This window comes from Eubalaena glacialis, chromosome 2 (assembly GCF_028564815.1).
Source record: "Eubalaena glacialis isolate mEubGla1 chromosome 2, mEubGla1.1.hap2.+ XY, whole genome shotgun sequence".
NCBI classification, from domain to species: domain Eukaryota; kingdom Metazoa; phylum Chordata; class Mammalia; order Artiodactyla; family Balaenidae; genus Eubalaena; species Eubalaena glacialis.
The window spans coordinates 2,998,898-3,025,694 of NC_083717.1; the positions used below are offsets into that span (position 1 = coordinate 2,998,898).

Genomic DNA, 26,797 nt, shown 5'->3' on the forward strand with positions numbered 1-26,797 from the left:
TATATATGTACCACTCTTTATCCATTCATCTGCTGATGGACATTTAGGTTGCTTCCATGTCCTGGCTATTGTAAATAGTGCTGCTATGAACATTGGGGTACTATACATAGAAAATCCTAAAGATGCCACCAGAAAACTACTAGAGCTAATCAATGAATTTAGTAAAGCTGCAGGATACAAAATTAATACATAGAAATCTCTTGCATTCCTATACACTAACAACAAAAAATCAGAAGGAAATTAAGGTAACAATCCCATTTACCACTGCAACAAAAAGAATACAATACCTAGGAATAAACCTACCTAAGGAGGCAAAAGACCTGTATACAGAAAACTATGACACTGATGAAAGAAATCAAAGATGACACAAACAGATGGAGAGATATACCATGTTCTTGGATTGGAAGAATCCATATTGTGAAAATGACTATACATTACTACCCAAAGCAATCTACAGAGTCAACGCAATCCCTATCAAACTACCAATGGCATTTTTCACAGATCTGGGTATATTTTGAGGAACATATTTTACACAGAAGTAAATACTGCCTATAAACAGGAAGTCCCAGCCTAGGGCTCCTCAGGCCATATGCATGTCAACATAGCCACTCTGAAGACTGGATCTGGTTTACTTCTTTTTATTTCTCCAAAACATGTATCACCCCATGTTCTCTGGTGAGTTTATGAGACAGGCAGGGGTTTCTAGACCATCTCTGTTCATGAGGTACTTTAGTATCAGCAGTTGACAAAAGACCCAGTGTTACAGGAGAAGTGCTTCCCTAACTACCATCTTCTCAGGTCCAGGTTGGCTCAGGCAGATGTGAGTCCCCGCCCCCCCCCCCCCCCCCCCCCCCGCTTCAATCCACTGCTCGCTCCCCCAGCCACGCCCCTCCCCTCCCCAGGCTCTGGCACTACCCAAATTAAGCTGTGGGTATGAAGTTAACCCAAGTGGTTCCAGATTAGAATAACCGTAAGCATCTCAGAGACTAGCCATAAATCCCTCAATTAGTTTTGAGATGAAAGCAGCAAGGCCACCCAAGACCTGAGTCTGTATTCACAACGTTGACAGAGAGACAGCAGACATGGGTGGGTGAGGGCAGGTGGGAGGAGGTGCTCTGGGGCATGTAGGCCTTGAGGGGCTTCTGCTGGGAACATTCAGTTACATTTCAAGGATCTAAAATATTGGCAAAGATTGTACACCTACAGATTATAGCCTCTAAACAATCACATGGCATGAAATCCAAAACTGAAATACAACTAGTGGGAAATCTTTTCTCATTTTGGTATGCAATCTTAAACGCTGACATTACAAGATCAATTGGTTGCTGCTGGAAATTCACTAAGCGTTCAGTTTCCCTATAAATGACTGGGCAGGGGGTTAATTTTAGTCTCACCAAGGAAAGGCATATAAAAATAAAGGAACGATTTCAAAGGATAAGAAACTGCCAAGGGTGGCTGCCCCTGGAGAGAACTGGGGTGCACATTTGGACGGGAGGCTGACTTCCACTGCATACTCTTTTGTAAACAAACCTTTTGAACATTTTACCTTATGGATGGACTACTTAAAATAACATTATCAGTGATAACAACAACAAGAATGAAGTAAATCTGGAGAGGCAGGTGGTCCTCAGTAAACACTGGCAGGGAAAGACATCCAGGAAATACTCTTAAGTGAAGCAAATTGTGGAACAGTGAGTATACTCTGATGCTATCTGTCTTAAAAAAAAAAAAAAAAAGTTGTATTTCCAAGAGAAACATCAAATTGTCAACAGTGGTTACCTTTGGGACTTGGGTTGGTGAAAATTCCCCTTTTTCTTTGTACATTTTTTGGTGTGTGTGTGTGTGTGTTTATATATACACCCATACACATAAACACAGTGTATGTGTGTATAAAATATATAACCACCTATTTTTATATTATAAACAAAAACTGTTCCAAAAGAGAGAAAAAAAAAAACTAGCTAGAATCCACTTTTAAAACATTCCTGTTCAAGAAGGATAAATGGATATTTTGATTTTCAAGTGATAATTAACAAACTAAATGGTAGTCTTTTTTCACTTTGTATTTTCCTCATCCCAAATTTACTGTGATCATTATTACACTTAGTAATTTTCTGTCAAAACCAAATGCACGAGGTTCATCACTCAACCATCTAATGTCTACCAATGAATAGTAATTAGGAAATTGTGCGTAGATCAATAAGAGGGCCATTAGATGTAATTTCTTAAAATTCTTATTTCAATACTTTTGCTAAACTCAAAATAATGTCAGCTTAGTAACAGGCATTTAGCTGAGAACAGATTTTCAAATACAGAAAACTAAAAAATAAAAAAATCCAAAGGAACAATATTCTCTGACTTCCCCTGATGAGTTTAGGTTTTCTTAGTTTATGAATCCAGTACACAATTTAATTCTTCTTTCCCAGCACTGATGATACTTATGTTAATTTAACATCTATCATCCTGACAAACTCAAAACTCTCCAAGGGCAGGGCCCAGCTCTGTCTTGTTCCCATTAGCCCCGGGGCCTTGCAGGAGAGAAGTTTTTCAAAAGCATTTGATGAATATACTTTGAAAGATGTAAACCTAAACAAAAGGAGTTTCAAGATTTACAGATATTCAAGAGCAAAACAGATCCTAAATAAAGATTATGTAACCAACCAAAACAAAAAAGATCCACATCATAGTTAAAAATAGCACAAGGAGAGAAGAAAAGGTTATTTGCCTAAATGATCTGTGGGACAAAATCAAAGCATATGTTCTCTAGGCTCAATTGCCAAAAGCCTCCGCAGTTTTGGCTGTCTTAGAAATACTAGGCTCTGAGTCACAAAGCCAAAGCCTTGAGAAAACTAACTACAAGTAACTCCTGAAATGGGATTATAACATTGTACTCTTAAGGTATGTTATCATTGTAAAGTTCATCTTATTAGCAGACTGTTTCAGAATTCTTTCTATTTCAAGAATCTTTAAAAAAGAATTATGGGATGGCAAATATCCTTAAACACACACGCGCGTGCGTGCACACACACACACAATTGAACTTTTGTTCTGACAATTCTTGAAAGGAATCCAAATCTTAATACTCTTTACTGAAGAAGTATGTTTTTTGGCATGTCTGCACTTACGCAATCTACTACAGTTGAATTAAGTCTACTCGTGAACTTGTATGTCAGATTCAACAGAATTTTAACCAAGGTGGAAAATTATACTTTTTCTAAATCAAAACAAAACAAAACAAAAGTGTTCTGGCCACAAGGATAACTAAAGTCATTTGCTTTCTTATGCAAGCTTACATCTTTTGTCAAAGCAGGACAGTTCATTCATTCAGTCAATATAACAACACGTTCAATATAATAGAACACGTTTTGTGTAAAGGGCCATATAGTATATATTTTCAGTTTTATGGGCCCTATGGTCTCTGTACAGCTACTCCTTTCTGCTGGTGTAGCGTGAAAGCAGCCAGAGACAATATGCATGAATAAACATGGCTATGTACCAATAAACTTTTTATGGACATAGACACTTGAATTTTATGTAATTTTCATGTGTCACAAAATATTATCTTCTTTGGATGTTCCCCCAATGGTTTAGAAATGTAAAAACATTCTTAGCTTGCAAGCTGTATAAAAACAGGCCCAATTTGGCCTGTGAGCCATAGTTTGCTAACTCCTGACCTAAACCAACTCTCCAGGAAACCTGGTTTACACCACTTACTAGCCGTGTAAACTTGTCCTTGCTCCACCAAAAAAGCCCAAACAACAAACAAAATCAACAAAAACGACCACCATAACTGAGCTATAACATCTTAGTTTTCAGGTGAGAGTTAATATTTTATCTTTATTTATTTATTTTATATTTTATTTACTATTTTATTTATTTTATATTTTATCAATATAACAACAGCGGCAGCAACTAACATTTATTTTGAGCTTACTACCTTCCAAACAGTGTTCTAGGCATTTTAAATGTGTGCTAATTTATTTAATCCTCACCACAGCCTTGGGATGGGTGTTTTATGATCACCCTTTCACATATAAGGAATTAGGCACAGAGAGGTTATGTACCTTATCTAAGCTCTCACAGCTAGGAAGATGGTGGAGCTGAGGTCTGAAGACAGGTACTAGGTTCTGCTTTTAACCACAACTGCCTCTAACCTCCAAATTTCCCTGTTCTTTTCTTTCTTTCTTTTTTTTAAATTTTATTTTATTTATTTAATTTTTTGCTGTGTTGGGTCTTCGTTGCTGCACACAGGCTTTCTCTAGTTGCGGTGAGCAGGGGCTACTCTTCGTTGTGGTGTGCGGGCTTCTCACTGCGGTGGCTTCTCTTGTTGCGGAGCACGGGCTCTAGGTGCGTGGGCTTCAGTAGTCGTGGCACACGGGCTCAGTAGCTGTGGCGCACAGACTCCAGAGCGCAGGCTCAATAGTTGTGATGCACGGGCTTAGTCGCTCCACGGCATGTGGGATCTTCCCGGACCAGGGCTCGAACCCGTGTCCCCTGCATTGGCAGGCGGATTCTCAACCACTGCGCCACCAAGGAAGCCCTCCCTGTTCTTTTCTTAAAGTCCCCATTTCTTTTTTTTTTTTTTTTTAACGTCTTTATTGGAGTATAATTGCTTTACAATGGTGTGTTAGTTTCTGCTTTGTAACAAATTGAGTCAGTTATACATATACATATATCCCCATATCTCTTCCCTCTTGCATCTCCCTCCCTCCCACCCTCCCTATCCCACCCCTCTAGGTGGTCACAAAGCACTGAGCTGATCTCCCTGTGCTATGCGGTTGCTTCCCACTAGCTAGCTATTTTACATTTGGTAGTGTATATATGTCCATGCCACTCTCTCACTTTGTCCCAGCTTACCCTTCCCCCTCCCCGTATCCTCAAGTCCATTCTCTAGTAGGTCTGCATTTAAAGTCCCCATTTCAAAGGACAATTCTCAGAAATTAAAATGCACAGTAGAATAAGCATGTACAGTTAATGCTTACCAGTAAAGAGCTAATCCTTAGATTTAGCCTATATTGCTAGTTACAAAAAAGGAAACTTGATTCAAATGGATGCAAGCTTCAGTGTTCTTGTGCAAAAATTATGAACAACAGTCTGACTCCCTCCTGTGTGTGTTGGCCCATGAGAACAAACGTCAGTGAAAATGCCCCAGAGGAGGGCTGCAAAAGGCAGGTCACTAAGACTTCCCTAAATGACTCTTCATTCTCCTAATTTAACTGTGCCTCCTGCTTTGCTGTCCACAGTGGCATTTATAGATTTACAAGGTTTGTCTATTACTGGTAGATTAGCAATAAACACTGCAAGCAGAGACGCCTTCCTCGTAACAGTTATGGTAAAACTTAACTTAAATCACAACCTATTGGCATGATCTGTTTTCCTCGTCAGGTCTTTACCCATCTGTTGGTTCTGTATGTTGACGTTCCAAATGCAAGTGGATACCCAAATAACTAACTCTTTAAAGGTCATTTGAAAAAAATTTTAGGGTATAGATTAAAGTTTATTTCCGTATAGTCTTAAATTGTCAAAGTGGCTTTTAGAAATTATAATAAACTGTTATTGCTCCATACAACTGCAGAATAAAAACATCTCTGAAGAACTTGACATTGTAAGACTTTGGCTGGCCAAGGAAATAAGAATTGCTAAAACTGGATTCATTTCAGTTATTCCTCATTGGAAGGTAGTTACTTGCCAGAAAATTATTTGAGTCTATTTTCAATACTTACATCAAAATGAGGAAATTTAAATGACAGATGATCTCCACAGCATTGGGGACCATCAGCAAGGCCAAGTACATTATAAGACCCTGAAGATGCAGGCTAGGCCAAAAGAGACTCCAAGACCAAAAGAGGCTCCAAGACCGAAATTCATCTGGCAAATACTAAAAAATGTATCTAGTTTTCTCAAAAATTTTTTTAACTTTCCCCAAATATTTGCTATCAGCAAATTGTATAGTTCTACATAATGTGTGACTGCCTTGGTAAGAAAGAGCTAGTTCTCAAAAGAAAAAAAAAAAAAAAACCATTCATGTTACTTGAAGTTGTCCATACAAAGTGTGACTGAGGAAAATCTTTGGCTCAGAAATGACCCTCTGACCCACTCACTTTCAAAAGCCCAGCGTCCAGGAGCCATGCCTTACACGCCCTCCCTCACTTCCCATCTCTAGGCCTTCACCAGATCGTGTCAATTTTATCTCTTAAAAAGCCCTCAGATACGTCCATTTCTTCTCAGCTCCACTGCCAATTACCTGGCGCCAGGTGCTCTACCATCCCCTGAGAGACCACTGAATACCCTTCTACCTGCTTCCACTCCTGCTCCTGCAACCCACACAGCCACAGTGATGCTCTCATAACACAGAGTGTGCCGTGCCGTCCAGAAGGAAAGCCACTACGAGCCATAATGTGCCCACGAGGCTCCGCACAGTCCAGCCTTGGTCCGCTTCTGTGTCTCCTCCTGCACTCCTCACCCCCACTCTCTGTGTCCAGCCACACTGGCCTTCCTCCAACCCCCAGAACATACCGTGGCTCTGTCATCCCCAGACTGCCTACATGCTGGTCCCCCTCCCTGTGACGCCTCTTTTCTTCACAACCTGAATCCATCCTTCAGATCTCAAGGCAGTATCACCTCCTTAGGAGAACCGTCTTTTGACCTCGTCTGGTTGAGATACCCCTGTTAATAATGAACAGGTATCTTTTTCCCTCACATCACTGACCACAATTGTAATTATACTTAGATCATGTCTAGTACCCCGGACCAGGGGTACTACCCGCAACAGACAAGCAGCTCTAGAAGGCAGGGTTCACATCCCTTTGTGTTCATATGGTACCCAAAGCATCTGGGGCACAATAACAGAACACCCAGGAGGGGCTCAGTTAAGATTTATTTATTTATATTTGTGATACAATTCACATACCATAAAATTCACCCTTTCAAAGTGTACATTTCAGTGGTTTTTGGTATATTCACAAAGTTGTACAACTCTCACCACCGTCTAATACCAAAATATCCCATCGCTCTACCCCACTGCCTGTCCCCGGAAATCACTGATTTACTTTCTGTCTCTATGGATTTGCTTAGTCTGGAAATTTCATATAAATAAAATCATTTAACATGTGGCCTTTAAAAAAAAGAAGCAGGCATTTATAGTTATAAACTTCCCTCTAATTTCTTTAGTTGCATCCTGTAAATTTTGGCATGTTGTATTTTAAGTTACTTTATATCAAGGTATTTTCTAATTTCTCTTGTGATTTCTTCTTTAATCCACTGGCTATTTAGGAGTATGCTGTTTAATTTCCACATAACTGTGAATTTCCCAAACTTCCTTCTGCTACTTATTTCTAATTGCATTCTACTGTGGTCAGAGAACACAATTTGTATGTTTTCGATCCGCTGTACGTTTATGGAGGCTTGTTTCATGGCCTGACGGGTAGTCTATCAGGGAGACGGAGCCGCGTGCATTGGAAGGAATGTGTACTCTGCTTGTGTTGAATGGACTGCTCTATACATGGCGCTTAGGTCTAGTTGGTTTACCTTTCTAAGTGTTCACCACTCCACTTAGTATCACCCTAACGGTAAGAGGTACACACAGTGAAGTCTTTACTTCGGGTTTGCCCTTAAACACATTTATTTTGAAGAACTCTAAGGAGAGCAAAGTAGGAAATAAAGGTAGCTGTTCTACCTTTCCTGATTAGTATCATCTATCTCATGGCCATGGTGTCAAAAAAATGATTTCAAAAACCTTGCAAATAAAAAAAAAATTAGTACAAGTGCAGTGAAATGTGAAATGCTATTTTAAACAACTAATGCTGAAATTTAGTTTGCCCAAGCACTTTCTGAAAGAAAGATCATATTTTGCCTGATATAGCAAACATAAATTTCACAATATAGAAACTTCATTTATGAAATATACTCTGGAAGTAGCATCCATTGCAGACTTTTCAAAAGTGGGCCTTATGAGGCAAATATGGAAATTGTGATACATCAGTGTGCAAAAATTTTCTAATAAAATCTTTGTATTATTCTTGTATAAGGTTTGCAGTTATTTCTCTCAAAATGTGTAGAAGATAAAATTTGCTGATTTTCTTCAACATACTTAGGAAACATAATTGGATTTTCAAACTTGAGAGAAAAATGCAAAACAATATCACTTGTATAGCATGAAGGTCACATCTACATTTACTGAAAAAAAAGACACAGTATTTAGGATCTTAAGCAAAATCCATAAAAATATTTACCTTATTCTACTGTATAATATAAAAGCTTACCACTTTAGTAAAGTACTAAGATTTCTCAATGTACATGTATGTGAATATGACCTAAATAATGACTACTGAATTATATGAAGTTACAAATCCAAAGACATGGTTAAGTTTTGGTTCTGGTTATCACATAATCAACACTCAGTAACTCACACATAATATCCATGAGCTGCTTCTAAATCATTGACATCTTTACTTGGGCAACAGGAAAATTCGACTCCAAAAATACATCACAAGTTTCTAACTGACTAAACTGCAGAGTTCCTGGTTCTGGGCTGAGATTTTATATTTCCAAAAAAACAGAACTCAAAGTCCAAACCTAACACCTGAAATGATAAATCTCAGAAAATTACCTTTTACTCTAATTTGCTTTTCCTCGTCCTAGTCTTACTCACTCGTCTTCATTTTCACCCTGAACACCTACCTTTATATCCTATGTCCTCTTACTGAACGTAATAAAAGCATTTTACTTCTTAATACTGCATGGTGAATCATTTTCAGACTCATAAGTTTCAAGGTAGTGTTAGTAATAGAAGGGTGCTTTCCATCCCCAAGTAATGACTAACTATATGACCTAACCACGTGTGAGAAAGTTAAGTATCATAAAGGCATTTTAGAAGGAGCTGTGGCTTATGCAGTCACGGTAACCACCATGAAACACTGGCCTGAATCTAAAAATACATTTGTCATGCTGGTACATCATGCCTTCTTCCAATTTTGATAACCACACCAGAATATATCCACACAACTGTGGTACACATAGACGGCAGCGATAATAACAGGGATGCAAAGAGATTTCTGAAACTGTCTTCATGACCAAAATGAAGGTAATAGCAGGTACATTTATTCTTATTCACAGTGTGCCTGGCTAGATCTTCTTTCACATTGGTTCCTGAGGCTCCCAAGCTCAACTGAGCACTTCTGGAGAAGCGAGGTCCTGGAGGTCTCTGCATTCTACCCATGCCTGGATGCAGAAAGACTTAAGAGCACAGTGACCACATGTGAAAGTGGGGAAGAAGATTCAGCTGAGGCTATTCCTTCTTCATACCCTCTTTTCTCTTAGCTGTCATGAACCAGAAGCCCCTGGTTTTTTCCTGCTGCCTTTCCGGCCATCCTTGGCCATTAAGTCTTGGAGCTCCTCAAGGTAAACATCGGGTCTCACTTTATAGTCTCTCCCTAGGAGATCTCATCCACATCTACAGCTTTATTTATCACATTAACAAACACAGGCACAAGGGTAAGGAGAGTTACTTGTATAATAATAGGCTGTACGAAATGAGCTAGTTGGGTAATCATAGGCTATATGAAAGAAAAAAAAAACTCAACAGTAAATCTGCTGGAATCAAAACAAGGACCTGTCTTGCATGGTCTCAGCTACTGTCTTTTCTCCAATCTTGCCAATTTTTATTCGAATGAGTTAGTTAGAAAATAGCATTCTTTTTTTTTCCTACTGGAAATGTGTGTACAGCTGGCAAATCATCTGCTCTTAGTACGTTAAGACGCAGACAAGTCCAATCGAAATGACAGAAAGGATACTAAAAACTTACCTGGAATTTTAATTGATAGGTTAATAGTAACATATCTTAAACCACTCTTAAACTGATATTTTAATTATCTCATATTTTATGTGTGTGTACATGTGAAGACTAAAAATCAAAATAGATTTTGATGGAATGCCACTCAATGATGAAAAGGAACAAACTACTGATACACACAACAATACGGATGAATCTGAAGGGAATTGCGCTAAATGAAAAAGTCAACACTAAAGATTATATACTCTAAGATTCCACTGATATAACATTATTGAAATGACAAAATTATAGAAACAGAGGACAGATTAGTGGTTGCCAGGGGTTAGGGCTGGCAAGTGGGGGAGGTAGGTGAGTATAGTTATAAAATGGCAACTTGAGAAATCCTTGTGATGGAACTGCTCTGTATCTTGACAGTAGACACAAGAAGCTATACATGTGATAACAAGTGCACAGGAACTAAATACATACATCCACAAATGAGTTCAAGTAAAACTAGGAAAATCTGAATAGGATCTGCATTGTATCAATGTTAGTATCCTGGAAGTTACATTTGGGGGAAACTATGTAAAGGGTACATGGGTTATTTCTTCTAACTGCATGTGAACTTACAATTATCCCCAATTTACAATTTAATAACAACAACAAAAAATAGCTTTAAGGTGCTTACAGCACACTCGCAAAGGTAGTTTAGATTATCCATCCCTGACTACAGAATTCTAATTTTTTAAAGTAGTTTTCCTCCAGTTCATCCACATTCCATGCTGTTGATGTCAGCCCATGAAGAAAGGCAGATTTAGGTCGACAAAAGGAGAAATGTCTTGAGGTTATAAAGAACACAATAAAAACGTATTAATATTTTAAAAAGTAGATCTTGAAATGCACTTGAAAGTTTGAGATCATAATGACATAAATAAGCATTTATGACCTAAGAAAAACTGCCTCCTTTGGTACTTTGAAGTATTATAAAAAATCACACGGAATTAAATTACAAAGCTAACACACTTGTTTACGCAGCTGGTCTTTTTTAAAATTGAGGAACTTTAAACCTACAATCCTAATAGGCTTATTGGTGACACCCCAATCCTTTGAAAAATAAATGAAATATCATAAATCATCTGACAGTTCTTAAGCTGAGATTTTTATCATCACTCAGACACTTTAACAATAAAAAGCAATATGAAAGGATAGGATCTTGTTTATGTGACCTATAAAGTTTAAGACAGAAAATAAATCATACTATTAAATGTCATTTAGCGCTCTAACTTCAATACTTAGGTTTGAATTGGCATAATAGTCTTGGTAATTCCTACGAGGATTCATACAAGTAGGGTAGCTTTCCTTACAAAATATTTCAGAACTCTGGCATTTCCTGTGATAAATGAAGCAATAAAGCTTTGGAATTGCAATTGGGTATATTTAAGTACTTCATATAGGCAACCGAACTGCCATCTTGCTGGATATCTAGTACTATGAATTTATTATTTGGCATCCAAAGGAATGTTTGAATACTTATAAAAAGTAAAGGATTGGGGTAAGCCCTTTTCATTTTAAGCTACGAATTTAGGACCACATTATAGCTACAGAGTTCAATCTTTATTTTCTGGCGAGTTCACTTAATGAAAGTTATTCACAAATTTTGCAGGAAATGTTGAAATGAAAAATCCATAAATACCTTGAAACTGCTTAAGATTCAACAGAAGAGCAGTAAGATCGAAGTGTTAGCCAAGAAGATAAATGATGGGAGACATTCTCCATGACCCGGCTGTAAGGTAAATTTAATGACTGGTCAATGATCAGTCCAAGTGACATTCCAGTTCTTAAAAGTGTGCCTTCAGACGTCCCCTACACTAGCACTAGGGGACTGAGGTAAAAGCTGGGCCTATGTAAGACTGTAATCATCTTCCATTTCAGTCGTTTTTCAAATTCATTTTAGGATACAGCTACGGAAACCTTAGTCTCCAAATAAAGGCTTAACCAATGTCACATCCCTATCAGGCTGTGTACAGGCATTTAATAAACATTTGAATAAATGACTGAATTAATGATATCAGAAAGCCAACTTCTTATATCTTGCATATCATATTGTTGCTAATAAAGAATTCGTAAAGATTAATTTTAAAATGTACATTTTCTTTCATGAAATTATTATTAAATATTGAATATATACCAAACAATATTTTCACATATGTGTAAGTTATAATGAAAAATAATAACATGAACACCTGTCTTCCTACTGCCGAGATTAGGGAATAGAACATTACCAGTCACTCGAAAGTCATCTTTGTGGTCTTTCCCATTCCAATTCCACTCCTTCTTGCCATGCCTTCTCCCCAAACACCTTGAATTTTTCCCCTCACTTTCCTTTATAGTGTTAGCATATGTATCCCTAATCAAATCAAGAATCAAATCTCAAATTCTGTAAGATTTGGGATGGAATTATATTGGTTGGAATCATATTGGAAGCATTCTTATACATTCCTAAGGTTCACCTGTGGTGGTATGTTTCAACACGGCACAATTATGCCTTCTCTTATTGATGGCTATCTGAGTTCTTTCTGGTTTTCTGGAACATCGTCATAAGCGTTTCTCCATGTATGTTTGCAAGAGCTTCTATCTCTCGGAGTGGAACTGCTGGGTTGGTATATGCACAAGTTGTTAGATAATGACAAAGTTTTTCAAGGTCGATCCAACTGACACCACCACTAGTGAGGGTCAGAGGGGTCAGGGTGCCCCAATGCATTGCCAGTCTGCTGGATATAAAATAGTACCTCCTTGAGATATTTTTTTAAGCTTTTTTTTTCTCTCTTTTGGAGTAAAATTTACATACAATGACACGCACAAATCTTAAGTGGACCATCCATGAGTTCTTACAAATGCATATACCTTGTAACCCACACCATTAACACACCTCAAAAAAAGTGCCTTCATGATCCTTCCCAGTCATTCGTTGCTCCATCCCCTAGAGGCGACCACGCTTCGGATTCTTTTCTCTCACAGACAAATTTTGCTTGTTCTACAACTTCATAGAAATGGAGAAACACTATGTATTCTTTTGGATGAGGCTCCTCTCAGTTAGTACGGTGAGATGCAGCCATGTTGTTGCTGGTATCAGTGCTGTTTCTTTCTCTCAGAGTAGTACACTATTTTATGAATACACCAGTCTGTTTATCCATCCTCTTACTGAGACACCTGGGCTGCTTCTAGTTTTTGGCTATTATGAATGAAATCACATATCCATATGCTATGTACTTCTTGTGAACATCTTATTTTGTGGACTTATATTTTCATTTTTCTTGGGTAGATACCTAGGAGTAGAATTGCTGGGTCACCAGGTAAGTATATGTTTAGCTTTATAAGGAAACTTCCAAATCTTTTTCCTAAGAGATTGTACCATTTAACCCTCCCACACAATATGTCAGAGTTCCACTTGCTCTACATCCTTATTAACATTTGGTGTTACCAACCTATTTAATTTTAGCCATTCTGGTGGGTATCTCACTATCGTTTTAACTTGCATTTCCCTAGTGACTAATGATGCTGAACACAGGCTTACTGGCCATTCAAATACCTTCTGTTGTGGAGTGTTGTTATAAAGTGTCTTTTCAAATCATTTGTCCCCTATCCCCACTTTTTCATTTCTGATTATCTGTGTTTTTGTTATGGAGTTGTATAAATTCATTATCTATGTAGCCCTTTGACAGATACAGGTTTTGTGAGTATTTTTTCCCAGTCTGTAGCTCATCTTTTTGTTTTCTTAATGGTGTCTTTTGATGACCACAAGTTTGTTTGTTTTTTTTTTAATTCTGATAAAATCTAAGTTATGTATTTTTTTCTTATGGTTATTGCTTTCTACATTTAAATCTTTGCCTACCTCCAAATCATGAAGATATTCTCTGATGTTTTTTTCTAAAAGCCTTATGGTTCTAGCTTTTACATTTAAGTAATATGATCCATCTCAAATTAATCTTTGTGCATGGTGCAAGGTAGGAATTGAGATTTCTTTTTTTCCATATGGATATCCAATTATTCCAGCACCACTTACTGAAAACCTTTCCTTTCCCCACTTGGTTGCTTTGGGTCTTTGTTGGAAATCCAACGACCATATAACTGTGGGTCTCTTCTGGCCTCTCTATTCGGTTGCATCAATCTGCTTGTTGATCTTTATGGCAGCACTACACTATCTTGGTTACTGTAGCTTTATGGTTAGGTTATGAAGTCAACTCCTCCAGCTATGATTTTGAGATTGTTTTGGACAGTCTCAGTCTTTTACATTTCCATATAACTTTTAGAATCAGCTTGCCAATTAAAAAAAAAAAAAGCCTGTGGGATTATGATAGGGATTAAGTTGAATCTATACGTCAGTTTGGGGAGAACTGTCATCTAACTGAGTCTTCCAAGGCATGAACATGCCATCCTTCTTCATTTATTCAAGTCTGCTTTAATTTTTCTCAATAATTTTTTATTACTTCCAATGTAGAAATTTTTGCATGACTTTTGTTAATTTTATTTTTAGATGTTGTACTTTTATTAAAAATGGGAAATAGGCATATTATTGATAATCTCAATTCAAAATAGGGCTGCTCCATCATACACACTCTTTTTGGAAATACTAAATACATCAAAATTCTGAGCAATTTTGTTTAATAAACAAATGAATAAACGTAGTATATTCTGAATAGTAAGCAAGACAAAAATTTCTAAAAATGGGACAAGGACTCCACAACTTGACAGTAAAATAAAGGAATGGATATAATCCAAGAGCACACATGCTGGAAATGGGATCAGGAAGTTTCTTTAATCCACTCACTTTAAGTACATTCTGTGATGGGGCAAGAAGGGGGTTAAATATATGACCACTTCTATCTGGAGCTGCATTGATCTTTTAAGGATGGGACTCTTGGTACCTCACTGTTCCAAAACCAACTCTTTTTTGACTTCTGGCCCACATAATCATAACCAAAGGTTTCAAGAAGAGTAGAGCAAGAAGTATTTAGCTTCGACTTCTGAGCAGATATAACACAAGCCCTTTGTCCTCTGCTAAAGACAGGCCTGTATCCCAAAGCTCGTAGGTTTCCCATGTGGCCTCCTTTCTACTGCAACTTGTTTCACTTCTTTCACCTCACTGTTGTCCTCTTCCTCATTCTCTGCTTCTTCCTGTTATCACTAATTTCATTTTCCATCTTCACTGTCTGATTTTTCAGACGTCTGTATTTATCAGGATCTGGGAGTGAATGGATCAAATCCTTCATCACACATCACATCCAGCCCTAAAAGGCACCATGCCTCCCTTCATCTTTGGCCTCTGCTTGCCTCTTGCTGGCTTCTCTTTTGGTTTCACTTTTTAGAAGTCTTTTCTCCATATGCTTTGCCTTAACTTTCTTCCCATACTCTTCTTGATCAAATATGCCCTCTTCCTGAAGCCTATCTTTTGCTTTATCAAGGTTGATACTACCATGATCCTCTTCCTTAGTATCCTTCACAATGGATTTCTACATTGGCGGCCACTGGTGAACCAACTTCCCTTCATCAGTAGTGTTATTTTCTTATTCACTTAAAGTGTTTCATTACTTTTTTTGTTTCTGCAATTTCCTTGATTTTTTGTGCCTCATCAGTACTAGGAGCAGACTGAGTCTGAGGCCCTTTTGGTTTGACCATCTTCGCTTCCATGTTTCCCCTCATCTGCCTCCCTTCCTCTTCCTCCTCTTCTTTATTAATACCATTGGCCAGCTTGTACTCTTCCTCTCCTGCTTCTGGCCTTTTTCTACCTTACTTAACGATGGACATTTTCTCACTAAAATAAGCTCTAAATTCTTCCACTTAGTCATTGGTGAGGGATAGAGCCTTAAGCTCATTAACAATTCTTTGGTCAGCTGTTTCTACACTTTCTGAAGGAATCTTATCCAAGGAGCTGCTTATAGTAAGACCAAGAAATATAGCCTATTTGGGTAAATGTAACTTGTTCAAATCAAATACTCTTTCATCCTTCATCAGATATACTTACATATGTAAGAAACAAAATACCTTTGATCTCTTTCTTTTCATTGTTGATCTTGGGCTAAAGATGACTCCAGTTTTTTTTTTGTTTTCTAGATGTCCATACATTTTTCTGGATTGATTTTTATTTCTTTCATAAGCACTTTCTACTCAAGAAGTTGCTGTACTATCCTTTTTTTTCTTCTAAGGGAAGCAAAATTAATAAAGCAGGTCTATATGCTCTGTGAATATGAGTTGGTATCCTCTGGGCAATCAAACTGAAGAACTCAATTCGTGGCCTGAATATCCAACACCCTGGCTATAATATCAGTACCAAAGAGCACAGTTCACTCTCTTGCAGATAAACTTATTACAGACTTGCATTTTTCTCATCTGCTGTTGTCAACCACAGAAGTCAAGAATAGAAATACCAGAGTATAGGCAGTAGGAAACTTGGTTTACGGACAGAACCTCTCGACAACTGGAAAAAAATATAATACTTCTCAAAAAGGAATATAGGATACTTATTTCTTACTTCAGCTCACAACCTATGTAGTTTTGTTCCAGAGGGACAGGGATGTTATATTTTACTTTTCTCACCAACTCAAACATATTCAGAGATTTTCAAGCTCAAGCACACAAGGTACAAGGTCTTTTACAGATCTGACTTGTTTTGCCTAGAAAAAAGCAAAGTCAATTTTTTTTTTTTAAAGATTTTATTATTGATTGATTGATTGATTGCTATGTTGGGTCTTCGTTTCTGTGCTAGGGCTTTCTCTAGTTGCGGCAAGCGGGGGCCACTCTTCATCGCGGTGCGCGGGCCTCTCACTATCGTGGCCTCTCTTGTTGCAGAGCACAGGCTCCAGACGCGCAGGCTCAGTAGTTGTGGCTCACGGGCCTAGTTGCTCCACGGCATGTGGGATCTTCCCAGACCAGGGCTCGAACCCGTGTCCCCTGCATTAGCAGGCAGATTCTCAACCACTGCGCCACCAGGGAAGCCCAAAGTCAATGTCTTTTAGAAAGATTTTTTCTTTTTTTTTTTTGATAACAGCATTCATAGTGTCAGCAAAGGTCCATGCCCAAGATTCTATTCTACTTCATCATGAACTAAACTTTGGAGACTGGTATCATGAACACTTATTGTTTCATCCTTGTGTTCAACAGTCAAACCTGTATGCAAACAAGTATAATATATTTATGTGGTTGATCGTCTCAAACACCTTGTCTCAGGTCTTTCCATCAATGATGAGATTGCTGAAAAGCCATGATTCTTTCCTAATTCTCAGAAAAGGCCTGAGAAATAGATAAGTTCTCTCATAGAAAGTATTATCAGGACCCAGAGTCTGTCTGTCAAAGTCTATTAAGAACGATAAAAAGCTTCCAGTACTGGGATAAGGAAAATCACAGTCTTGCCAGATCCTGTTCTGGCAGCTCCAAGTACATCTTTACCCTGCAAAGCCAGGATTAAAAAAAATCTGTTCTCTATTATTGCCTCCATAAAGGCCCAAAGGAATCATTTTTGAAAATTCTTTAAGTTCAAAACTATTTGCTGGTTGACTTATACTTGAAGGATTATTTAAACAGATATAAAAATCTCTAAGTTACCTATTCTTTTCTTCAAAGTCTTTTAAGTATATTCCATTTTCTTGCATTGATTGAAATCTGAGGCCAACATAATTTCCCCCCTTATAAAAAAAACTAAACCTATTTGCCTGGTTCCCCAAAGGAATCGTTCTTTACCTCTGAGGTCCAGCACTTTTACTAGGCACAGACACACAGTATGCCCCTTTAATATGCAGATTCTAGTTGTCTTTTATTTCAGAAAAGCTTAATCTCTAAATATCGGATTTACTTCATTAGTTTGGGTGTCTTGTTGTATCTACAATTATATATATGATGGACCTGTTCTGCCTGTCTTCTGTATCAGCGGTCTACAAATTGAGGTACATTTAGAGCTATGTGAAGACTAAGAGATACGTCGGCACAGATCGTTTAAAGGCAATCAAATTCCAGATCCTCAACCTCCATCCTTCCTATTACTGATCTCTTCCGGAATGTACCTGAAGCTAAGGTACCATGCCAGCCTCTTCTCATTCCCTCTTCCCCTCCTTCACAATCACTCTTTTCCCACTTTACAAAAGAAATGCATACCACTCACAAATCCTGGCTAGTGCATTGCCTTGGAATATAAAAACCCTCCAGGAAGCCAAACCTGTAAATCCTCCTTTAATCAAAGCACTACAATAAGGATTTGTTCACGCCCCATCATACATATAACATACGTATTTTATTAAGAAATGGAGTATGTGGGCCCATGTTAGTAAATTACAAAATCAGATACATAGTAGAATGAAGCAGTAATGAGAGTGTTTTTACTTAAGGACCTTACCTTCCAAAACCCTTATCATTGTAAGATACAACTCAACTCTGGAAGACTTTAGGGAGTGCAAAGCAAAGAAATCTTGAAGGCAGCAGCATCACTGTATCCAGGCAACACGTGGCAAGGCTCTGTGCCTTATCTATTTGTCTGTGTTAGAATTAGAATTCAGCTGTGTGATGGTTGTCATGGAAACGTACATTAACATATTTATTTGAGCTGAAAAATCAAGTCGGATTTTTACTGACAGAAGGAAGTCTGACTTGGAAGATAAGTTTAAAGTTGATGACTAAGCTTTGTCAATTAGATTAAATGGCAACCATTTCCCCTAAATTGAGTGATGTACATTATAGCTGCAAGGTTTTGATAAAAATACGTTTCAAACATATGTTAAGACAAAATATTCCTCTAAAAACTCATTGTATGTTGGTAAGTATATATTAAAATTAATAATGTTTCTAAATAACGCTTTCTAAGCATATTGGGTTAAACAAGGTGCCTCTAAGTAAAAGAGTAATAAATATAACAGTTATTTGATAAATCTTAGTTAAGCCTTTTTAATAAACTTTCCCAAACTGAGAAGGTGATAATAAATCCCTTTCAAAGTCAGATGGTTTCCAATTCTTTGCTTTCCACAAATGATTGAGTAATTGAGTTGCTGGTAGATAGATCACTAAACTAATGTATAGATTGCTTTTTGATTTCTGGCACATAACTCAGAAGGATGAGAAACGTTAATAATTGATGCGGTTCTGGCATACTGTAAACACGGATATTTTAAACCCAAAGGCGTTACATCATCTTTTAAATGTCTGTCTGACTTGGCTCCCTTCTCGCATCTCTAATCCCTATGACCTCACTCTTTTTCTGTATCATCTCTTTTCCCTTCCACGCCTTCCAATTTTGCTTTCACTCCTTTGGTAGTTTTGTTTTTTTCCTTCAACTGTTCTTTCCTGGGTTCTGCTTCTAATTTTATAATTAAACCTAATGATAATTACTAATTTATAACTGATAATTTCACCATTTCCCATTTTGCGTGTGATATGACATAGGAATCCAACAGTATGCTCTTTCATATGAGCAATCTCTTGCCCCAACTTGATACATTGAAAAACCTACTCGTCCTTTCCCCCAGTGGTTTACAATACCAGTTTTGTTATAAATCTAGGTTCCATATATAGATGGATCTGTTTCTGAATTCTCTATTCTTTCCATTGGCCGATTTGTATATCTTTATACCATACACCGGCTTAATTATTATAATTTTACATTAAGTCACAATATAGGTAGGAAAGACACTTTGTCTTCACTTTGTCTTTGTAATTCTTGGACCACTCCTCTACCATGTTAAGTTCAAAATTATAATGTTAAGCATCACCAAAATAACAATGGTAAAGATGAATAATAATACTACTAGTAGTAGTAATGTTAAAACCCCCCAAATTTGTTAGGAATTTGATTCTAGGTACATTGAGAGAATTAATATCTTTGCAACATTAAGTTTTCCAATCCATTAATACTGTGTTTCTCTCCATTTAATTGGACTGTAGCTAATGTCTTTCGATAAAAGTTTATAACTTTCTCAATAAAGGCTGTAGACATTATTTGTTAGATTTATTCAAATGCTTCTTACATTGTGCCTCTACTATAAATTGTATATTTTTTAAATTGCATTTTCTACAGTAACTCCACTGTGGAGAAGCCTGGCGACACCACGTGATGAAGGTTAACATCACCAGTGATGTCATGTTGATTGGATGTGACATAATCATGAGAAAACATCAGACAAACCCAAATTGAGGTCCATTCCACAAAGGATCTGACCATTACTCTTCAAAGCGTCAGGTCCCAGAAAGAAAAGAACAAGAAATTGCTGCAAATTGGAGTAGACAAAAGAGATAACAGCTACCTGGGTTTGACCCTGAAACAGAAAAAGGACATCAGTAGAAAAACTGGGAAAATCTGAATAAAGCCACAGTTCAGTTAATATTATTGTATCAATGTTAATTTCTTAGTTTGAGAAGATATACCATGGCTATGTAGGATGTTAATTATTTCAAAATAAAATTTTTTTAAAAATTACATCCTCTGTTTTGTTTCTGTTTTTGCTGGTCCATAGAAATGCAATTGGCTTTTCCACACAGACTTTGTATCCAAAAACCTTGCTCAACTCTCTAGTTAATGCTAAGAATTTAGCTGCAGAGTTCTGGAAAATTTCTACATAGACATTTATATCATTTGCCAATAGTGACAGTTTTTTTCTTCCTTTCCATTCCTACACTTTTTTTTTTTTTTTTTTTTAGGTTTTTCTCCCCTATTTTACTCTGCCGGCTAGGATCTCTGGTACAATATTGATTAGAAATGGTGATATCATGGATCCTTATCTTTTAAGAGTTAAATTATATCTGCTAATAGCCAGAGATAATTTTAATTTCATCAGAATAATCTAAGGAAACTAAATTGCTTTTGCCTTGAACATTTCTATCATAGAGATAGCAATACCCTTTTTAAAAATTTTCCAATGCTAAAATGTTTATTTGAAAAGCATAAAAGAATACACAACACAGAGAAAAAGAAGTAACGTGGAGACAAAAAAGAAAAGCACTACAGTATTATGTAACTAAAAGAAAATAAAAGCTGTGACGTTAACCTTGTAGACAACTAACATCTTCCAAACTTTGCTGTCCCGCCTCATGGTGTGGAACTGTCACTGAGAAGTAGTGTCAAGCCAGAGTCCACATTTCCAAACCCTCCTCCCTTGCACCAGATGCGGTCTTGTGCATAGCCGTCCCCAAAAGAATGGGGCTGAGTGTCAGATCTCAGGTTGAGGCTTTCCAGAGGCGGGTGAGGTAGCTTCCTGCTCCTTCCCCAGCTACTGGAGGACTCGAAGGCCCAGGTTAACGAAGGTTACCGATTGATGGAGGACGCCTTCAGTGTACTGCTCATTAGCAATAAATACACTTTAATTAGGTTGAAGCTGTTACGTTTTTTGTGGTCCACTTACTATAGCACTTAGCTTTCCCCAACTAACATAAAAAATGGTATCTTTAAGTGGGGTGCAGACCAAACAAAAAAAATCTAAAATATATGACAACTGCTTAGCAGCCCGGCAGCAGGAAAGGGAGAGACCGAGTAAAGGATAGAAGCACAGTCATGTCACACAGTCACAAAACTTTTAATACAAGTACTGCTTGTGAAAAGGGATCCATGGTGATAGAAGTCGGAAAGTGGCTGTCTCCAGGGAGCTAGCTGGAAAGCGGCCTCCGTCTGGAGCAATGGAGATGCTCTATATCTTAGTCTTGGTGGTGGCCTACATGGTGTATACGACTGTCAAACTCACTGAACCGAAAGCTGTGTGTTTGCTCTATGTAAATTATACCTCAATGCTTGAAAATGAATGAGATAGCTTCAGAGCTATCTAGCTCTAACTAAGTGTTAACTAAGTGTCTAACTAAGCCTATAGGGAAAAAGAGATGGAAAACAATATCAGAATAACATTATTACTTGCTGCATTTCTTGAGAATTTACAAGAAAGAAATCTGCACAGGCAAGAACTGACAGGTTTGAGAGCAGAACTGAAAGGGAGTAGAGAATCCAAAAATCTGGAGGCTCCCAGGGTTAGAAAATCTGACCGCTTCCGGATTTTACACAGTAAGAGAGGAGACTGAAAAAGGCTTTGAGCAAAAATGGCCTGTTAGGTTTTCTAAGGTGAACAGAGGGAAGTCAGCCTTGCTGCTGATCAGGCTGAGTAGGTGAACTTCCCAGGAAGCCTATTTCAAATGGCCATCCAAGGGCCCCCATAAATTGAGAGAGGGAGGAATAGGAGAAAGGAAGCAAAGGAATAAATTAGGCGTGGGACTTCCTGGCATGCTTTTTTGGCTAGAGTGACCATACACAATTTACTGTCCAACCCGGGACAGTTTTGAGAGTGAAAGAGGGCATTATTACTTAACCTGTACGAGGGATATAAACTGAGACTGTCCCTGACAAATGGGACACGTAATCCCTCCGTCTGGCATATGGAGTCAACTACAAGGAGGTAGATCAGAAGCCAGCTAAGTTTCTGAGGGAATAACATTGCCAGCCCCCCAACCCCCAAGCCTTGCCTCTAAGCCTCCAGTTGACTCCTAAAACAATGCTCTAACCACCAAAACTGCATGATCATAAAGTAGGAAACAAAGGTTACACAGCCTCCAAGGCGGGAATATTCCCCCAATGTCCGTATAAGTGTGACCTTGGAGGAAGATGGGCAAAGAAGAACCTTCCAGAAGACATTCAGGTCCTAGGGAATAATGAACAGTGGAGCTCCTTCTAGAGAGCAGGGCCAGAGTCTAAGCAAGGGACATCTTCTACCCCAGGCAACAGTTCTTCCAAATGCTTCTTGCCATTCCATTTTTTTGGGTCACTGTCAGTATTCCTAATTCTAAATGTTCTCTCAGCTTCAGAAAATTAAACACAAACTTGTAAAAGTTGCAACTTGGGCCTAATGCAATAAATTATGGACACTGCACGTAACGTGATGGTGGTGAGAATAAACCCAAAGAGTCTTTTACAAAGATCACTCACTGATCACTCCTGCCAGGAGGCCATGTTTCTCCTCCAACCCTCGCTGTTAACTGTATGACCCTGGATAAATCACGATTTCTCCGGACTTCAGTTCCTTCATTTGTAAAATGAATAAGAGGATGCCTTCCAGTTCTGTAATTCTAATTCAAAATTCTCGACCTCGCTGAGCCAAAAGAACTACAAAAATCCTCCACAAAATGTCATTACCTGGAGAATCCATAAGAGACTGGGTCTGGTTTTACAGCAAAAGCAACTCAGCACAATTCTAAAAAGTTATATTGGCAAGAAGAATCCTGGCACTTTTTCATTTCTTGACTTTTCTATGTTATTTTGTTCTCATTATAGTACATTAAGGAATAAAATATAACCATTTTTAAGTGGAAAAAGACACTTGCCTTCCATTTCATTGGGCTTTCGAAATTAGTCCAAAAAGAGGAGGGAGCTGCACTGCACTTAAAATTTCAATTCTTTTGTAATGTTCACAACCTAAAATTTTGAATGTTTTGAAAACCAAAATGCTATTTGGAAAAGATTTTTAATCCAAAAATACCATAATAATACATTTTATTAGTTATAGAGTCAAAAATCATATTCATCAAATCCTAAAAATATTATTTTTTCAAATAATTAAAATTTGAAAAAAGTATTTGCTAAATTTCAACTTTTGATGCCTCTAGTTTCTGGAAGAAATTAGCACTCAGGACTCTCTCTTCTACACTGATAAAAGATAAGACAAAAACTAAGATTCTACACTGATACTTCGTTACTCACAATTAATATAGTTTTATACATGTATAAAAATAAGAGCCAAACATATTTGAAAAGTAGGACCCAAACTTTGTCACTTCAAATCACAATATGTTGTTGGGAATTCCCTGGCGGTCCAGTGGTTAGGATTCAGCGCTTTCACTGCCAGCCCAGGTTCGGTCCCTGGTCGGGGAACTAAGATCCCACAAGCCATGTGGCACGGCCAAAAAAAAAAAAAAAAAAGATATCACAGTATGTTGGGACAAAAAAAAAGACAAGTATTTTGCAGGTCCTGCTACCACATACCCTAGTATCATCAGTGAGTTTCTAAATCAGTCATATTTATTATCACTGACTATAAAACTATGGACCAGATGTTGGACTATCACACAAAACCAAGAAATATCAACTCCACAGTACCTTGAGAAAAGATCACTCAATTATCTGTTGAGTGAATTAGTGAATCAAAAAATACATAAAATAGTTATGTATTTATGGTGCAAAAAAGCACCATAAAATATCCTAAATCTCTGAAACACAAATTTGCAGGTGTACCTCAGATTATATAAAAAATTTAAATAAGTTTAAATAATGGAAAATTTGTAAGTGGAATATTTTAAATGAGCTAAGGAAACTAGAGATATTTGACAGTAACTAACTCTCAGGTAAAAGAAGAAATGCTTTTTAATGACAAAAATTATCCCTTAAGAGAATATTTCACAATTTATGTTTCTATATCAGTACTGATGTTGAGAAGTCCCTTGTTTGTTCTTATCCAAAACACTTTGTATATGACAATTTTTCTTCTCTGGAAACTTTACCATTTACCTTTTCTTTCTGTTCTAGGAAAGTGTCTTGTATTATTTCTTTGATAATTCTCTCCAAATTTTCTCTTGTATTAGTGAGTGACAGAATCTTCTGGACTGTGTCGCTAATTATTTCTTCCTCAAATTTATTTTTCAATCCCTCTAAGGAATTGATTTCAGCCACCACATTTCTAATTTTTGTGAGTTACTTCTTGTTCTTTAATTTTCCTCTCCTTTAATTCTCCTTCTTAAAAAGGATTCTGCTATGCAAAATCTTCTCACATTTTCAGAGATAGTAATTATAGTTTGTTTCTTAAGTTCCCTGCTGTTTTGTCTCCTCAGAGTTCTTTATTTCTGTTTGCTTTATCTCTGCTTTCATATGGGAGGCATTCCCAAATATCTGTTGATCCTAGGCCGACTCTCCCTATTTAAGTGTAAATTATTAGTAAGGCGGCAGCTCTGCCTGTGGGCTGAGCTTGTTGAAGGTCAGTTTCACTGAATAGCAAGTGGGCTTTCCCTGTGGGGAACCCCTATAGGAAGTTCCTCTGGGACCCGTCAGGGTCTCTGCAGAATCCTCCAGCACCTGACTGGGGACTTAGAAGTTTGGCTCCTGACGCTCTAAGAGCAGGGCGGATGTTTACTTAACCCCGCCCTCTACTGCTCCCGTGTCCCTGAGCCTCGATTCTCTGAAGTTTCAACATCTCCAGAGAATAAACCTTCCACTGCCTGGGCTGTTGGGAAGGTAGTTATCTGGCTGGGGTGAGACAAGGGTCCGAGTGTCCAACTGGTCCTTTCATAGACTTTCAACTGGTGGTCTGTTTCTAACCCGATGCTTTAGCTCCTCCTCCAGCCTAACCTGAGACCTCCTAAGGTTCTACAAGGCAAAACCGCTTCCTGTCATGTTACTCTCCCCTGTGGGAGCTTAGGTGTTCACTGTCCTCGGCTAAGTCACAGGGTCATATAACTTCTGTGTTCATATTTGTGGATTAGAGTTACTAATGTCACCTACTTTTTATCAAAGATAGAGCTGGAATTTTTTTTTTCTTAGTTCCTTTGTTTTGGATGGATTTTGTAATAGGAGAAGGCAGAAAGTTCTCTATTTGCCATCTTAAACTCAGAACTTACAGTCTCTACCTGATTTCACACACCATTTGTAACGCTCTGAGGCCACTACAGTTCTGGTCTGCTGAGCACACACTCCCACCGCCCTTCTTTGAATTCCTGTGGAGAAAGCCTCTCTCGCTCCTCGCTCCTCGAGACCCCAGGGGGGCTTCCGGTCCCTGGGCCACACCTCTTCACTGCAGCACGGGGAACTCATGCCCTGCGCTGGGCCTCAGGGATGACTCATCACACGCGGGGTCAAGGAGGGTTGATTCGCATCTCCTCTAAGGCAGGCAGCAAGGTGTTTAGCCCCACAAGTTCTCTTTCTGTTGGGACTGCTCAGCTGGGAAGATGACGGTCTCAAGCTGCTGCCGGTCATCTCACTGATCACATGCTGTCTGGAGAATGACGAATAAAGAAACCAGCAGAGCTGAAAAAGAGTCCAGATGAGATCATCCGAGTTCCTGGCTGCAGCCATGCCTGACGCCAGATGTACCTCTGGAAACCATAGTTATATAAACAATTAAGTTCCTTTGATTTTCATAAGCTGGCTTGAACTGGCTTTCTTGCATTTGCAACTGAAGGAGTCCTGATGAATTCATCATTTAATTGAAATGTTCCAAATTACTAATAATTGAATGACACAACACCACTTCTTTGCCAAAAATTAAACAGCCTAACTTCTTTTATTAAAATAAAATCACAAATAGTAAATATCATACCCATATGCCCCTTTCACCATTTAGGTAAGATACTTTGATTTTATCTGAATATTCTCATGTTTTCAGGACAGTACTACCTTGGAGAATGAGGCACATATACGTTCTGTAGTACTGCATACCCAATAGCCCTAACCTGTAGAACAATTTTCTTCCATGGACTTCAAAAAGTCTTGTCATTTCTTTAAACCTTCTCTACTGGAGTTCTCAGTTTTTAATAAAACTCAAGTTGTACGGCTGTCTTACATAAACGCTATGTGGAAAAATGAAATAACATATCTCAAAATATTTGGTCCCTTTGGAAGAAAAGTAGGGTTTAAATGTAAAGAATTATTCGGCCTCAATCTCTGACCCAGAGACCGGAAACCAGGATAATTTCAATGCAAGGGTTTATGGGAAGGAGGCAGACAGTAATAACATGCTTCCAAGGAGGCAGGCGGGGATACTTAGAAGTCATGTGTTCCTTGGATGCACCCCCTGGACTAACCTCCCCAGTGTTATCTCCAGGCCACTGTGCTCACCAGCCCAACAGTCAACATCTAAGCCTCTAGGTCTGAGGTTCCTACCTGGGTCTTTATCACTTTCAAGTGCATCCAGAGGCTGGGCAGGTAATCCAATACAGTGAGGAGGCTAAACATTTTTAATGTATTACGATTATTTTATTTGCAGGAAAAAGTAAATCTCATTAACATTCCAGCCTCTCTCACTCTCTTTTTTA

At 38.1% G+C, this 26,797-nt stretch overlaps 1 protein-coding gene and 1 pseudogene across 15 annotated transcripts in view; both read right to left on the reverse strand.

The window, feature by feature from the left end:
* Nucleotides 1-26,797, reverse strand: part of ZNF438 (zinc finger protein 438) — a 215,847-nt gene that overhangs the window by 88,377 nt on the left and 100,673 nt on the right. The window contains exon 8 of one of the 15 annotated variants that reach the window (XM_061177834.1): nucleotides 11,463-11,552. The exons of the other annotated variants lie outside the window; for them this stretch is intronic. The gene's annotated coding sequence lies outside the window, so the exon portion shown is untranslated. The remainder of the gene's footprint in view (nucleotides 1-11,462; nucleotides 11,553-26,797) is intronic. 15 annotated transcript variants of the gene reach the window in all.
* Nucleotides 15,338-21,086, reverse strand: LOC133084761 (probable ATP-dependent RNA helicase DDX10; annotated as a pseudogene).